This window comes from Anopheles gambiae, chromosome X (genome assembly GCF_943734735.2).
Source record: "Anopheles gambiae chromosome X, idAnoGambNW_F1_1, whole genome shotgun sequence".
Classification (NCBI taxonomy): Eukaryota; Metazoa; Arthropoda; class Insecta; order Diptera; family Culicidae; genus Anopheles; species Anopheles gambiae.
Genome location: NC_064600.1, coordinates 9,846,244 through 9,863,433, shown reverse-complemented (window position 1 = coordinate 9,863,433; position 17,190 = coordinate 9,846,244). Strand labels below are relative to the sequence as shown.

The following is a 17,190-nucleotide window of genomic DNA, read 5'->3' as shown; positions in this document are numbered from 1 at the left end:
CGCGCTGCCGACGGCTGACCGCTCAGTAAGCAACCGTACTGGAGCGCAGCAGTAGCGCAGCAGCAACGGAGCAGCAGCAGCAGCAGCAGCAGCAGCAAACATTAGCGAATAGTAGCAACAGCAGCAGCAGCAGCAGCAGCAACCAACACTGTCTCGGCGAGTGTGTGTGTGCTTAAAAACGAAGGTTTATTTTTCGTTCGTTGGATCAAAGCTCGTACGCGCTGTGCGTTTACCGTGCCGTGTGCGTTTTCTCTCGTGCGGTTTTTTTTTTCTTGATTGTACGACCCCATCCGTCCGTTATTTATCCAACATCGAGTGCGCGTGCGAATCCGTGCCGTGGTTTTTTTTTCATTCTTGCTTTCCTCCTGCTGGGTTGGCGTGTGTTGATGGTGATGTGTGTGTGTGTGTGCGATCGTGAACGGTTTTCGCCCTTTTTTGTTTCGCCGTTCGCTTCCCTGCCCTTCGTGCATTTTCCCTTTTCGGCATCACGCACGGGACGTTTCGGGGAGGGGGGGGGGGGGGGGCTTTTTTGCGGATCATTGGTGTGCAAAGGGCATGGGGGTGTGCCTGAGGGAAGTGTGGGGAAAAGGAACCGTGTACGAGAGCGCGCGAGAGCGAGAGAGAAGGAGAGCAGCAGAACGGAGTGTGTGTGTGTGTGTGCGCGCGCGCGCGTGCGTGCGAACGCTTGCTCACTCGCTCACCCTTGCTGTGTTTGTGTACGTACCGTGCGAGCGGAAGAGATGGAGCGGCAGTGAAAGAAAAATATACGCACACACACACATACACAGGCACACACACACACACACACACACACACACATATGAACGAGTACCGGAGTTTGCTGCAGTGTACCTTTCGCCGCCCGTCACCCGTCCCGAGCCGCCTCGCGTCAACGGCGCCGCCGCCGCCACCATAAAACCAAAACACACATACATGTGCACACACACATATACATCCCGCTAGCCCATTTATTTCCCTTCCCTTCGATGCACGTGGAGCGAGCGCATAGGCGAGAGAGAAAGGGAGAGAGAGAGAGAGAGAAGAAGGAGAGCAACAGGGAAGCGTCTCGGGGGCGGAAGCGAGAGCGTTGCTAGTGTGGAAGGGAAAAGAACAGCCAAACAGCCGACCGGGTAGCGAGACGAGCACGGACAGGAAAACGGAAAGGAAAAACACACACACACACACACACACACACACACACACACACACACACACACACACACACACACACACACACACACACAGCACACATCGCTTTTGGAGAACATCAACCCCACCGATGCCCTCCCCCACGGGATCATCACCACCGTTCCCCCCCGCTCCCTTCACTCTTCCAAGCCGCCCTTCGCTCCCTCTTCCAACGATCCAGCCTCCCACTCATTTCCCATTTTTCCAACCACCTTAAAATACACACACACACACACAGATACACTGATGGGGGGACAGGGCAAGGAAACACCTTGTGTGTGTGTGTGTGTGGGTTGAGGGCGATATCGGGGAGGAAGAAAAGAAAAAAAAAGAACGACAGCAAAAGAAAACTGCCGCCGCCGTGCAAGAAGGAGCCAGGGGGCGGGGGGGGGGGGAGGAATTGCACAGGTTTTTGCTACACGCAGCTGGGGGAGAGTGGGGGGGGTGGGGTGGGGGTAGTTGGTAGGTTTGTAACGGACAGAAAATGTACACGAACGCCCATTTTGGCACCCTTTTTCTCCTCCCTCGCTCTAACTGGGGGGGGTTTATGTGGTTTTTAGGCTGTTGTGTTGTGTGTGGCAGGGAAATCAGTGCAGAACACACACACACACGTGCTCAGCGGTACCTTTACCTTACACCTCTCGTGTACACCTCCTCCCCTTCCCCACCGGTTGTTTGTGTGTTCTCGGCGTTGCCGTTTTTCCGCTACTAAGTTGCTGGGGAAGGAGGAGGCGGGGAGGAGGGAGGGGGATGAGGTGTAGGCTGGCTCGCTTTTTCCAAACGCGACCGTCGTCGTCGTGTGTGCGTGCGCACGCGCGCGCTCCCTTTTTGCTGTCTGTTTGTGTGTCGGCGTGCGTGTGTGTGCATGTATGTTTTTCATTGTGACACACACACACACATATTGAGTAAACGTTTTGGAAAGGGTTTTTCTTGTTGGTATTACACAGGAACGGTAGGGAAGTGTAGAAGGGGGGGGGGGGAAACAGGAAAAAAGAGTTTTCAAAAACGCCAACCGGAAAAGGAACAAATACACAACCACACGCACGGTGGCCACAGATGTTTTGTGAGGGACACAATACACACATTCAAAGGGAAGGGAGGGGGGGGGCTGTGGCGGAATGGAAGAAAGCTGTATGGTAGTGATGGTGGTTTTCCATTGTTTTTCTTCGGCTGAGCCGTTGTCAAACTGTCAAAAGCAAACGCTTCCTGGCTAAAAACACGAACACGCACACACTCACTTACAGCAATAAGAGTGTAAGTCTTTTCCACAATGCATCGTTCTGTAACTGCCCCTCCCCCCTCTACCCTCCCGTCTAAAAGCTCTTTCAAAATCAAACCACAACCCCCCCCCCCCCCCTCAAAACCGCCTTCGCTTCCCTGCACGGGGTCGTATCCCGTGACGTAAGATTCGTGTGTTTGTGTTTGTGTGTATGTGATAGTGCGAAAACAAAAGAGAAAATGTGCTACATGTGTGTGTGTGTGCGTGTGTGCGTACAGCAGCACAGGAAAAGCAGGAAAAACAGCAGCAGTAACAACAATAGCAGCAGCAGCAGCAGCCGAAAACCGCAAAAGCGTCCGGAGAAAACAATCAACCTTGTCCGAAACAAAACCAAAAAAAAAACCGTTCCCCTCACAACCACACCAGACCCAGACCAGACACACGCGCACACTACCCCTCCCTTTCCATCCTCTTATCACCCCCCCCTCCATAAACATCCTCTTTTCAAAGTGTGTGCGTGCGTGCGTGCGCTCGCGTGTCTCCTTTCGAATGTGTGCGCAGCGCGTCCGTCCCGTGTGTGCATGCAATTGTGTGTATGTGTGTGTGTGTGTGTGTGAGTGTGTGCGCCCGCGCGCGCGCTCCTGCTTGTGCCCATACTATCTCCCCATCCCCCTCCCCCCCCCTCCGTGTGTGTGTGTGCACGTGCCCGTTTGATTTCACTGAAGAAAGGCAAAAAGAGGAACGACTGTGTCCGTGTGAGAGTAGGTGTGTGTGTGTGTGTGTGCGCGCAAAATCGCGCTGTGTGCGATCGACAGAACAACCTGCACTCCCCTCCCCCCCCATCCCTCCCTGCACACCATCAACCATCAAGTTGTGTAGGGCTGTTAGGGGGTTTTTGTGAAAGAATTCGCCAAAAAAAGAGTCGTCGAGCTGTGCCGCAGGTCCCGGTAGTAACGGTAGAAGAACCTGCCTGTGGGTGTTGGTGGTGGTGCCATAGTGGAATAGTGAAACGCCGAAGGGGGGTGGGGAGAGGTACTGTGCGTACTGCTGTGTCTGCTGTGGTGTCTGTGTGGTTGTGGGGAACGCAGGAGGAACCAAGCAAGAAAAAAACCCGCAAGCAATCAAGCCATGTCAGCAACCAACTGAACCTGCTCCCTGTGCTGTGTGTGGAGGGGGTGGAGGAGCGGTAGAGAAGGCCTCCCCGTTCGGCCCGCTGCAACAGCAGAAGAAGCAGCGAGCGAGTGAAAAAAAGCGCACCACCACACACACACACACACATACATCAACAGAGCGAGAGAAGAACGGAACGCGCCAGCAAAACGGAACGACCGAAAGGCTTCTCAACCCTCTGCCTTCTCAAAAATTGCAAGCCAGGCCCAGGGCCCCCGCAGGCACACAGGCTCCGTAGCCCTCTCGAGACATGAAAGGGGCAGAGAGAGAGAGAGAGACCGAAGAAGGAGAAAACACATCAACCACACAACCAATAATATAGTAAGCTGTGCGAGCCGCACAGCTGTAAGCAGCAAGGAGGAAGAATAGCAGCAGCAGCAGCAGGAGGCGAAAGGCAGTGTGAGTTTTGCAATTCCTACACTTTTTGCTTTTCTGTTGTTCTTTTACTGTTGTAGTACGTGCGTGTATCTGTGTGCTTTTCATTGTAGTTGCTTGCTTGGTAGTAGCCTTTATGTTTAGTGTGCACCGTTCGGTAGAGTGACGCCTCTAGTGGCTGCCCATCTCCCGGCAGTCGTGGAAGAGAGGTGAACCCGCGTTGCTCTGGGTGGGAGTTTCGTTGCCGTGTTTGACGTCTGCAAAAGCTATCAAAAGTGTATCGGTCTATGCTGGTAGAGTCGTCAGTGAAATTGCAAATATTCCCAACCGCCGTTGTGCATTCGCTGTGGATTAGGTGTGGTGTCTCCTAAAAGTTTTTCGGAAAGGGGTTTGGGGTAAGATCGCAGTCGCACAGAAACCCCGTGCGAACAGGCAGAGATACTGACCACTATACTATCGAGGATTTAACACGCAAGATCATCGGGCACGCACACAAACACGCTGGCTTGGGCAGTGTGTGTTGTGGTTAAGCGTTCGTTTCGCAGCGAAGGGCACGGGACAAAGGCCAGGTAATTGCTACCTGTACCGCTGAACCGGCTAGAACCGGCGTCTCTGGAGTGGTTGCTTTTTTTGTTGCTGCTGTTGTTGCATACCTACCACACACATCATCACCGGATGTGCATGGTTTCTTGCGAACGTCTGCATCTTCTGGCTGGGCGGCGACAAAACACAGAAGTATTTTTTTTTCTTCTGTTCTATGGAGAACGTTAGAAGCATTATAACACACTTCCAGCAGACCAACGCGGTACCTGCCTCTGTCCCAGCAGCAACAGTTGATGCTCGTCACGTGGCCGTTCTGCATCTTCAACCATCAAACGACATCCCCGGCACAATCAAACGTTTCTGTTGGTCACGTGGGATCCCACTGGCGAAAGTGCGGGATCGATCCAAAGGATCAAAGTCACTATAATTTGAATTCGCACATCAAACATCGTGAACTGTATCGTGAGTGGGTTTGGCAGTCTCTTGACGAAGTGATGGTTAACATTGAAAATATCAACATTGAGCCCGGATTGAGCAATGACCTTGACAGAAGAGTAACCATCAACAATCAATGCACCGTCGCTTCTTGACATGATCAATATTGTCATCCCTTGGCTGGCATCTCTCTCGACGCCACAAAGTACGCTTTGAATGGATCAATCAGCATCTTCGACCGCTTATGGGTCGAATGAGGTCAACAGGCTCAAAGTCTCTATAAAATCCCGTCGCACCTGTAGGACATGGTGGCTCTAAGAATTGACACTACAACATTGTACGCTTCCGCCCTCCCGACATTATGATGCAATGTCTTCATTCTCCCAGCGCATCACTATGCTGCACCATAACTAGGAAGCGTTACCTCAACAAACCTATCAAACCCCCCGCTCGGATTAGCACACGCCAACGGTCTTTTCTCTTTCTACTATCGCTGAACCCACTGCGAGTCAGATTTTATTTTCATTTTTTTTTTTTCAAAGTACCATATTACGGCTATTTAATCCGAGCTAATCGCCGCGAGTGTTGTTGCGGGATGCTCCTCCCGCCGCCAGCCTTTTGCAGAGCTTCGGCCGATCAATCCGGCCCCCCCAACATCTGCTTGAAGCCGCGTGTTTATATAAACAACGCACTCTTTACGCTGGCTGCATCGCGTCACCGCGGCCCGCGATACCTTGCACATTGGCTCGCATCGGTCCCCGTTATCGCGCTTGTTTGTTTTGTTACGGATGATCTTTAATGAGGTGTGCTACCTCTCTCTCACACACACACACACACTCATAATAGGCCCGCGAAAGCGCATTGTTATCGTCCATTAGCGGGGCGCAAGAGGCATGCCCGGTTTAAATGGTGTTTTTAAGTGCCCGCTTACGGTTGCAAACGGTTGTTTTTAATTATCAAACAACGATTAACGCGCGGCACGTTGGCAGATGGAAGATTTTCCCATCCTTTGCCCACTGACCCGAGGGGCATCTTACGGTTCGGTTTCAGCTTCGGTGTTTTGTTTTTCAATACCGGTGTCGTTGATTGTTTGATTGGTTTTGCTTTCCTCGAAACACAACTTGTTCGCTCTGCCACCCCTTGTGACATTAGCAGCGAGCTGAGATTTTGTAGCTCATCCGGTACATTATCCTATCGGTCGTCTCGGGCAAATGTTCAAACGTATACACACACTAACATGTGCAGGACGTGCAGGAGTTGCTCTAACCTTGAAACTGTCCCATTCCCTATCCCATCCCATGCAGCCATCTCCTCGGTTGCAGCTTTCACGTCACTCTTTCCCAGTGCACTTTTTCCGTTCACCCGCCTCGGCCGTGCTTGCAGCTGGCAACCCGGCAAAGAGATGACAAAAAGAGAGCGCGCTGCTCTCACTGCTAGCGAGAAAGCGGAGAAAGAATGTGTAGGTTACACAATTTCTACCCGCGCGGCACACAGCATGTGGATGCAGTTTCCTGCCATCTTTGCTTGGGCCGGAACGTATGCCGTTTTCTGTTCTGTTCTGGAATGTGGCATCTCTCTCCGTGCCCTTCCCAGTGTGTGTGCGTGTGTGTGTGTACGACTGTATGTTGGATAATGTTTTCTAAACTTTCATTTCCGTGCCTGTGTGACGGTTGATGTTGGCTTCGTGTCTTTTTGTTTTTGTTTCCCAATGTCCTTCCAATACTTTACATACGCACTCAGCCTTTGTGTGAAATGTCACACTGCCCTTGTTGGGTTACATGCCAAGGGACTTTTTTAAAACCCCATATGGCTCGAAAACTCCAATGAAACAAACAAACCAAACCAACCAGCTTTCAATTTTACTCGCGCGAACAAAATGCAACATGTTGCAACTCTGCCCGTGTCGATGATCTCGACGCGTGTGTATAGTTTGCCCTGGCTTGGATAAACGGCATACGGCAGGGAGCATAATTCGACTGGCGGAAATCACCGTTCGTGGGAAGTTTATGGTCGTAAAACGAAATAAAAACCAGACCAGCGCAGAAACTTGGGCCATAAAACGAGTACCAGCCATTGGGAGGGGGGAACGATTCTGATGCACCCGATGCACATACACACACACTGTAGTGGGATAGCATATGTGCTTGCAAGTATCAATCACCCGCTCGGTGCGGGCGCGGGTCACATGAAGCTACTATATAATCCCTTCTTGGTGGAAGATCATAAAACGGCACCGCTGCGGCAAGAGATTTGCTGAACGATCCGGCCAAGTGCAAATATGCTAATTTGATTGCATTATAAAGCTGCATTCATATATGGACAGAAGAGTCACTACGGCCAGTCACTCCTTCGGCCAGGCCGCCGCCGCAGTGAAGGCGGACCATACAATCGCAGGTTGATTTTTGTTGTTTGAAGTACAATTAATAGCGATTTTCGAAGCAATTACAGCGTTGCCATAAAGCACTCATTAAGAATAATTCGCTCCATAAGCGGGAAACGAGGCTGGGAAAAGGGGGCGTACGCCCTATTAACGGGTAATATTGACGGCGAAAGTAAACATGGCACTGGGAGCAGAAAGGCCACCGGTACGCTGCGGATGGCGGTGAATTATTTAATTAGTAGAAATTGCCTTTACCTTGGAGCGGAGGTGCCTTGATATTTGGCCGTGCTAAATAGCTGACCCAAACGTCCCTATCCTTGAGCATCATTCGGTTAATGATAGTTGCTTTAGTTTTTTTTAACCATTCGGTGTGCTCTCTGTCATTGGGATGCAATTAACCGTACAGAGTTCTCAACTTCTGTCTTTAAAAATTCGTGCCAAAGTATTTAATCCAAATTCCATCAAGAATGGTTTTAAACTGGCTCAGTCGTTCGACATTGGGTAAGCGATGCTTACCGAACGTCCTTTTTTTATTGTTGTCATCCATCCGCCGTACTAGTGTGTGTTTGTAGAACCGGTGTACCGATGTGGCTGGCTTCGCGGCCTTAATTTCCTTGCCATGCTTTGGTGCCTGCTCGAACGCAACACGAACGTGGCGAGGTGGAAATGGTTTTCCAAACACAGCACCGCACCACCGGCACAAGATGCGGTGCGTTGCACATTGCTGCGGAGAAACAATAAAAAACAAAACAAAAAACACACACACACAGAAGGCCACGGAAGAAGTTTAATGCACACACCGCGTCAGAGGGAAGAGCACCGCGAGCAGAGCGACAAAGATGATGAAGCAAAAAACAATACCGCCTCCATTCCCCTCCCCCCCCCCCCCCCCTTCTTGCAAGACATCATGGGACACACTAAACATAAACATAAACAGACCGATCTCTTCGCATCGCCGATGGATGATGCTTTATGGCCATTCCGGCGTGCGCGCTACACTTGGCGAGTGCTGTGGGCCTCCCAAACCAAACCTTCGGCCCGCCTCAACCTCTGGAGGGCGCAAATGGTATTCGATTGTTTATTTATATATTTATCCTTCCTTCTGGCTCGCGGGTTTTCTGACTGCCTGCCTGCCGGCCTGCGCTTGTCGTGCCGTTTTGTTGCGCTTTTGTGTGTTTATTTTCAAGCGCTCCTCCCATCCCCCCCTCTCCAAAGCAGCTAGGTTTGGGGGTTTGTTTTGGTTGTTGGCTGTTTTCCGTACAGGTTCGAGCCGCTGCAACGTGCCAATGTGTGGCGCACAAAACACAACCTCGAACCGGTGCAGTTATTTTATTTATCGTTGCAATTTTTTTTTATTGCCAGTGCACTGCTTTATTGACCTGCTCTCCTCAAGCACTTTCCTTTGCTTGTTTGTTTGTTTGTTGTACATTTGAGTGAGTGAGGTGCATTAGAGGATGGATGCATGCTCGCCCCGTTCGCTTGGGGTCTTCCTTAGCTCAACCTGTTTTACAGCCACACGTTACACGTACCGGATGGTGGTGGAACGATGCCATAAACTCTAGTACAGACCGCAGACAAGAGATTCGCGTTCGGACCGGGGCCGTGTCGGATCACAGGGCAGGGCCCGATTTGTGTACGGGATTTTGACAGTTGGCGGTAACAGATTTATGGCTACCGTCCCTCTGCCGTCCGGTGCGTGTAGCTCGGCGGTTATGGTAATTTTATGAGCGTTATTATGTTTGCTTCGCGTTCGATTTGAAACACGTCGTTAGACTTCGAGCACCAACACGTTTCTGTTGCGGGTGCTGCTGCGGCTCGTTCGAGCTATGGGTCGATTCTTCAACAAAGTCTCGCAGGTTAACACACACACACACACACACACAAACACACAGTGAGACGAGTGCGTTAGAAGGGGGAGAAGGAAAAAAAATCGCCCAGTATCAAAAGAGAAAACCTACCGTAAATCTTGTGACAGAGTTCGGGCTGCTGGCAGCGTGTGCGAGATTTTTCCAACCATACCTTCGAGGCGTGTTTGTGTCCCTCTGCGTGCGTGTGTGTATGTCTCAGGAGAGCGTGCGCTCAGCATGAGTTTGCTAGCACGGCAACACAAGCGGGATGAGGTCACGAGGAGAAGAACGAGAGCGAGAGAGAGAGAGAGAGCGAAATAAGGGAACGTAGATTTAGTATAAAAAAAACCTACGAGTGTTAATAACCTTTTGTGTATGCTACGGCCGTATGCTAGTCTGTCTGTGTGTCTGTGTGTCTGTGTGTTCCGTACTTCGCTGCATTCCTCTTCTCCGGAGATCTTGCCCCGTTCTGGTTGGCGTTTTAATCGGATGCGTTTGCGGATTGTGAGCACACCAGTTTGCTGGGTACGCGGCGGAACCCCGGGCCGTCGTGCACGTCGCTTGTGTGTGCGCGTGACAAAACCCTGGGAAGGTGAGGGAGCGGAGCGGGATTTGGATGGGCCAGCGACCACGCGCTGCGAGACAGGGGGAGAGTTCTACGCTACGCTGGTGTTGGTGCGCACGGGCCCGTTTTGGGTCTTTCCCTTTTCGGGTCGATACGGCGTGCGAGCGTGTGCAGGCAGCGCCCGGTCGGTCGGTCGGTTGGGTTTTCCTTTGTTCCGGGTTGATGGTCCCGACGCACCGCTGCATGCTCCGGAGAGCGGGAGAGTGCAGCCAGAGAGTGCCAGTGAGCACGAACGAAAGGGAGCGAGAGAGCGAATGGGCTGCTTGCTTAATGTTACATTTTGTTAAATTACAGCGCACACTTGAAGCGAAGAAGAGAATCATCCACGTCGGTTTAAAGCCCACGAAAGGCTTGCAGAGAAAATCAGACAAACCATAGGTTTCCCCATTCAGCAACAACTCCAAAGGGGTCGACATGATGTAGGGACTTGCTGGTTGATTTGCTACAACAACACAGAAAAAAAACCCTTCGTCTCTATGCACCAAAGCAGCACCAGCGGCAGCACACGCACACACGGCCAATTCCATGTGACCGAGCCGTGGGGTGACCCTGCCTCCCCCCCCCTCCCCTCATCCTAAAAGGCTGCCTTTATTTACACCGCTCTCGACGTGCGTTACACACATCTGCTCATCGGTGGAACCAATTTCGGGTTCGGGCTGATGGTGAGGCGAGTCGGGCTTTGCGCTAGTAGTTGTGCACTCGGGACACGCTGTTTATCAAAACCGCTGGGCCCTAACCAGGTGGCGCTTGGTGAGGAAACGGCACGGCACGGCCCACAGTTGATGCGAGAGAAATGGCAAAAAACAGAGGGATAGAGAGAGAGAGAGAGAGAGAGAGAGAAAGAAAGATAGAGAGAGAGAGAGAGAGAGAGAGAGAGAAAGAGAGAGAGAGATGGTTTACGTTGCACGCCTCTTGTCTTCTCGTACGCCGCCGCGTTTATCGAGCCGCCCGTGTTCGAATTCTCGGCTCTGGTCGAAGACGAAGCTATCCACTATCCCCGTCACCGGTAGATGTGGGCCGTCTGGCACGTAGCGAGTGAGCTGCGTTGCTTATCCCGCTGTCAACGAAAACCCCCTCCGCCCTCCCCATCTCCTCCAATCCCTTCTGTTGTTATTTACAATCACTTCACTGTCCTATGTGACTGTGTGTGTGTTTTTTTTTTCGCCGTTTTCGGTTGGTTTGTTGTCTGATTTTAAAACCGTTTATAGTTGCCGGTTTAGCGGCTCGGGGGCTCTTAGCTTCGGGCAGAACCCCAGAACCCGGGATTGCACAGGGTGCGGGTGGAGGTATTGATTTGTACGGCACGGTGCTTCGGTGTGAACCGGCCCCGGATGACGTAGAAGCGAAGGTTCCTATCTACGGTCATTACCGCTCAATTTGGCGTCTAACTTATCTCGTTTTGTCTTTAAGGCACCGATGTTTGTTGATGAGTGACCCACTTTTTGCTTCTAAGACTTCGATTCTTTACTGTAAGTTAATAGTTTTATATACAAAACATCAATTCAGTTGCTGAATTGTGTCCATAATTAAGAATAGAATTTGAACGATAGAATATAACGATAGTGTTTCGATTCGTGAAGTTTCAATGCAGTCAACAAGAGTTTATATACCGTTACAGGTTCAAACAATGCCTGAGAAATGTATTTAATTTCATTTTGGGTTTTGTGAAAAAAGGGCATTAAAGTTAATGGATTTAGTGCCATTGTACTGTAACATGACAGTTGTATTAAATCTGCTCAAGTACCTTGAGAATAGTTATGATTTCTTAAAGGCAAATTTGGAGGTAAATATAGATGCCTTTGGAGCAACAATTAATGCCTCAGAGTCATCATTTAGTGGCAACGACTGTATATTGGCTCGCATCTATTTCCATCGCGATCTTCGCGCTATGCTGTCAAGTTAATTTAGCGAAAGAGTTGTAGTAGCAGTGCTAGTAGCGCGATTTTCTGCTGCTACAGGCTGAATAGATCTCTGAATGCCTAATACCGTAGTGTCACAATGGGCAAAGGCGACCTACACGAGATGGACGTACAACATCTGTAGTAGCACTGTTCGCCATCCAGAAACAGCTATACAGCTGTCACATTCCAGCACACTCACACACTTGGTACGATAAGCTACATCGCCGAGCAACGTACGCGCTGATATCGAATCGATTATAACGATGCTGCTGCTGTTGCTGCTGCTGGAAGTCACCTTGTCGGCCGACATCAATCTGGTTTCGGAGCCAATGTGCCATGTGCCAAAATAGCCGTGCGTTTTAGGCTACTATGACGTTCCGGTGGTCGTTTGCCGGTGAAAACGTCACCGGCAACACCTTCTCCCTCTGTCCCAACGCAGTGCACAAAGGCAAGCAAGGCATTTCGGACGGCAAAGCGGGCAATTCTGAAGAGAGCGAGCAGCAGCAGCAGTAGCCAGCAAACGAATTCGCTCTAACGGCCGATGTTGTGTATGCAAATGAAAATTATCATTCCCAAGCGCTCGTTCGGTTCCTGCCTACCTTCCTGGAATCCACTACCACGCTGTGTGCGCGTGTGTGTGCCCGTGTCTATCGGTATGTTGGGTTTGGGAAAAGAGTTTTGGCCAAGCGACACGCAGGCGCGCGCGCGCGTACACACGCACACATCCCACCGACCTCGCTCGGGCCCCCATATCCCATCGCGGGGCGGGAGGTTTTTGCTTGCTGTGTGCTACTGTGGTGGCCAGATTTTTTGTTGCTGCTTTTACGCGCTACCAGCATCGGCCATGTCGCCCTGCAGTGCTGCATTTAGCGGCTCCGAGCTTCACGCTGCAGCGACTGGGTGGTCGTCAGATGCCGTGATTTTATTTCTGTAAGCTGTTGTGAATCTTCCAGTCATGTCACAGACACCTTCGTGTGCGTGTGTGTGTGTGTGTGTGTGTGTGATTGTGTTGGACACTGCTGGAAGTCACTGCTTAGTCGCTCACCTGACAGCGAACTCTGCCGCCTGACACGAAACGCCGATCTTCAACAAGCACATTCCAATTCCGTCGTCAGTTAACCCGGGCCTGGAATATTTATGCTGAAGATACACGCAAACTAGCCAACGTTTCGCGTCGCAGAATTCTAACGCAGGAACAAAGAGATAAAAAGAGAGAGAGAGAGAGCGAGAGCGAGAGCGAGATGTGCACAAAATGGTGTGGGCCATGGAGGGAGGGCACAAAAACGAATGAAATCAAAGCGGAAGGATAGAATGGTTCGCTGTACTTCTTGTCCGTAGCTCTCAACCGAAGCCGTCGCGAAGTGGAGACGAAAATAATTAAGGAATGAGCTATACCACACACACACACACACACACACACACTTAGAGACAGACAGATACTCCAAGGCATGAGGTAGGCAAGCTCCTCCGCGTGCTTGATCGGCGCAGGTACCACACAAGAATGTGGCTGCCGGATGAGCTCGCCGATTAAGGGCGATAATATGGCGCTTGATGGTTGATGGCGTTTGCTCGGCAATGATGAACTCTATTGGAGTGGGTTTTTTGCCTTAAGTTGTTGAAACAGCTTCTCCAGATCGTAAAAAAAAAACAACAGAACCACCGCTTGGGAGTTTGGCAGAGTGCAAGACAACACGGGAGGTGAGAACGAACGCGAGCGCGCACTCCGTAACCTTGTCAACCCAAGCGGAATGAGATCAACCGACCGCATCATCACCATCACCATCTCGAGAGAGCCCCCCCCCCCCCCCCCAAGGGTTGATGCAGCCCGAGTCCCAACGTTTTATAAGCAGGAGGTGGAGGTGCCAACGGTGCAGTGGACGATGGGCGATTTTCTCCCCGCAGGGGACAGTTCATGCGAGAAGCGAAGGAATGATGATCGCTCGAAATGTAAGGGCCGTGGACGGCCGTGGAGGGGAAGGCATCCCGCGCCTGAGCGGCAGTGCGAATGAAACAGTCCAGCAGTGAAAAGGGGACGGCCAGACAGTGTTCGTTTAGGATCGGATCGAATCTCTGCAGGAGGTTCGCCCTGGCTAGAACCAGTCGGGAATGGAGATCACCGTTTTTGGAGGCCGATCTGCTGCTAGATGTTGGGGTGGGCTACACGGAGTTTTCTCGGCCTTCTCTGTCGCTGTTTGTATGTGTGTGTGTGTGTTCTGTGTCTTCCTCTCTGTTGCTGTCCGTTCTATGTAGCCACATACTCCACGTACAGATTTCCAAACGACACTGTACCACTGGGCACTGGGCCACCCTTTTGCAATCCAGGCCTGTCATTGTGTATGTATCCGTCGCTACACTGTACGTTTATGTGCGTGCTCAGTGTGCCTTCCCCGGAGTCGATCCGATCCGAGCATCAAGCACAAGCAAGCCCGCGCTTGGGGTTTCTCGCTCTCGCACACCACCGAGGCGTGGAGGTACCTTTTCGTGAGTGGAGTCCCATGGGCGACCGGGCCGTTCATTGACCGGTCAATATATTCGTCCGTGGTGGTGGTGGTGATGGGTTTTTCGCGCATCCTTCGCGCGTGTCGCGGCTCTCTCGCCAAGCCCCCCCCCCCCCCCCCCCGCCACACTGTTGCTGTTGTGGTGGTTGTGCATATACATTTTATTTTAGATTTTTGTTTCGCCCTGCTTCTTCTGCCGATTCGCGCGCTGCAGGCTCAGGCAGGCAAGCACTGGGGGTGGAGCAGAGATGCAGTTCAAGCAATAATGAATTGCTGCTGATGATTGCTGGTGCGTGGTAGGAAATGTCAAATGTTGTCATAAAATCTCTGGTACACGCTGATGAAGTGATGATTGTTGGCGGTGATTAAGTTCAATTCTGAGGCCTCAGACTCTCGCATATCTGTGAGAGATGCATTCTTTGTGGCCCGTTTCTTTGGTTGCGGGGAGATGCGTGCTGGTTCTGCTCTGCTTTTTGGTTGTTGCACTTGGCGAAGAGCTTACTGAGGTATACAGGCTCTTTGTAGATTTACCTTCGGGGGCTTATAAGACTCGCTTTACTACACAGGTGCTCCGTTGGAGACAATGAAGCCATATCGGGAGCTGGTGGGTTGGAGCCCATTTGGCTATCAGATCATCCTGGAAATATAGCTCAATTTCTGTGCAAATTACTTCCTGAGAAACAAATACTTATCTGGTCTCTCCGGTCCAATCATACAGATGCTTAGATAGTTACCTAGCAATGGTTTAAAGCTCGATGCACGATTGCGAAATGGTGACCTTTTCCAGTTTTCCTGTATTGTGAGCCAATTTTGTAGCGACTTCCAAGAAATGTACCCTTGACGACAGAGCTCCGAAACTGTTCATAGCCCGGGGTTTCCCCGTACGATGGGCAGTTCCGTGAGCTAGTCTCGCATACCAGTGCTCCTCTTCCCGTTGGTAGTTGGCGTTGCTATGAATGCTACACATTGAATGCTTCCCACTGCTAATAGCTCCACGAAACTAACAGCTCTTTCTGGCAACATCTCCTCTCTTTGCAGGCGAACGACGATGAACATCATCCCTACAAACTGCAACATACAATGGGCAGCAGCAGTTGACAGTGTCAGAGCAGCAACACGACCCCGAACGTAAACAACACACGCGGTCGCCGCCGCACGCTGGCAGTGGTCCCCAGCGGTGCCGACGGGACCACCAAGCCTTTGGCTGCTCGAATCGAATAATCGATTGGCAAGCGCTCGCTCGGTAACGGCTATCAAGAGCGAGCAGCAGCATCATCATCATTCGAGTCGCCGCGCAACCCCCGGTCGGCAGAACCGTTTGCAAAAAAAAAAAACAAGACAAACGCCGCCACCACCGCCGCCCGTGTGTGCGTGCGTGCGCTCTCGTGGTGTTGGTGTTGGTGTGCACACGCGAACAGTTGCACACCTGAGCACACTGCTGCCCGCACGAATACAGGCGCAACAGCACGCACCAAGCAGCTACCCCATGCGCTTCGGGGGGGTAGTGCGCAAGCATCGTTACACGCGAAGGACAAGGAGCACGATTGTGTATGAAATAGTGTGTGTGTGAGAGAGAGATAAAGAGAGAGAGCGAGACAGAAAGGGAGAAAGATCAATAGGAATGAAACATAAAGACGGCGCGCACACACTGTAGCCCGCTGACTGACAACGTGTAACATACAAAACGGCATGCTGTACGTTGCTGTGTATTATTCCAATACACACACACACGAACACGTCGTTTTACAACAAGCCCAACTGTCAAAATAATTCCAAAGACAGTACGAAATCAAACGATACAGAGAGAGAGAGCGAGAGAGCGCAAAATGTTTGACAGCTGCTCACGACAACAAGCACTAGTGAGAGCAAGACAAGCGGCGATATAACACAAGCGAGCGAGAAAGCAACAAAATCGAACTGAGTGACCAGAACGCAATCCACAGAGAGAGAGAGGGATAGAGAGCATGAGAGCCATAGTGGGAAGAGCCATAGAGTGAGTGAACCCGCAGCATGTGTTGCGAGGGTCGAATGAGTGACACGTTGAAACGACGAAACGTGTGCGCCTTTTTTCGGTTCTCGCTCTTTCGCTCTCACTCTCACCGCAAACGCACACACCTCTCGATTGCACAGTTGTTTTTGCTGCTGTTGTTGATTGCAAAGCCCTTTCCTGCTTCCCTTGTGTAACTTAAATTGTGTTCACCTTTTTTTTTATTCTACCTTTGATCGGCGCTTCCCTCTGTGTGTGTGTGTGTGGTTGTGTTAGTGCATTTTCTTTCGCTGGTCGGTGGTTTTTGTCGGGTTTTTTGGTAATGGCAGAATTGTTATCGCCCAGTGTGCGCTTTGTTTGTTGTTTCCCCAATGCGGAAAAACTCGGTTTGCACACTTTCTGTTACATCCTTTCCTTTTTACAGCCGTAAACCTTACGGCAGTGCGTCGTGTACCGTGTGTTTGTGTGCGTGTGTGTGGTCGCTCCGTGTCATTTATTGACGTGTCTCTCTCTCTCTGTTTCGGCTGTTTCTTAACCGTATCTCTCGCTCTCGCTGTCGCTGTCAAAGCGCGAAGGGGGCAGCGCTTTGTTGTATTAGCGCACACGTACGCAGCGCAAACACACACACACACACACATAGACAACTGGGCAGCACACGTACGAGCAGCACAAACACACACACACACATCCAGTTGTCTATATATATACCAACACGCTCGCGCGCACGCAAACAGGGACAGAAAAGGCACTCCGTGTGTGTGTGTGTTTTGTACGCAAAGAGGATCGCGGAGTGTCTTGAAAGCAAGGTTAGTTTTCCACCGTTGCAAGTGGAGACTAGTAGCAGCAGCAGCACCGTAGTCCGTTACGGTCGGTTTTGCTGCAGGAAGGCGGTAATCGGAGGAATACAAAAACACAAACACACACACACACACACACACACACACATATTAGGACTCGACACACACACACGTGAACAAACAAAACGTTGACGAAAAAGCAGGCACCGAACACGCAGAAACTGC

The 17,190-nt window shown here is 51.1% G+C and overlaps 1 protein-coding gene across 4 annotated transcripts in view; it reads left to right on the top strand.

The window, feature by feature from the left end:
- The window catches only part of LOC11175652 (mucin-19), a 109,208-nt gene continuing 92,018 nt past the window's right edge, over nucleotides 1-17,190 (top strand). Inside the window, exons 1-2 of one of the 4 annotated variants that reach the window (XM_061651826.1) lie at nucleotides 3,234-3,976; nucleotides 15,220-15,309. The gene's annotated coding sequence lies outside the window, so the exon portion shown is untranslated. Of the gene's footprint in view, nucleotides 185-3,233; nucleotides 3,977-15,219; nucleotides 15,310-15,331; nucleotides 17,059-17,190 lie in introns of those variants that run through there. The other 3 variants (XM_061651965.1, XM_061651757.1, XM_061651895.1) reach the window with 3 other exon arrangements.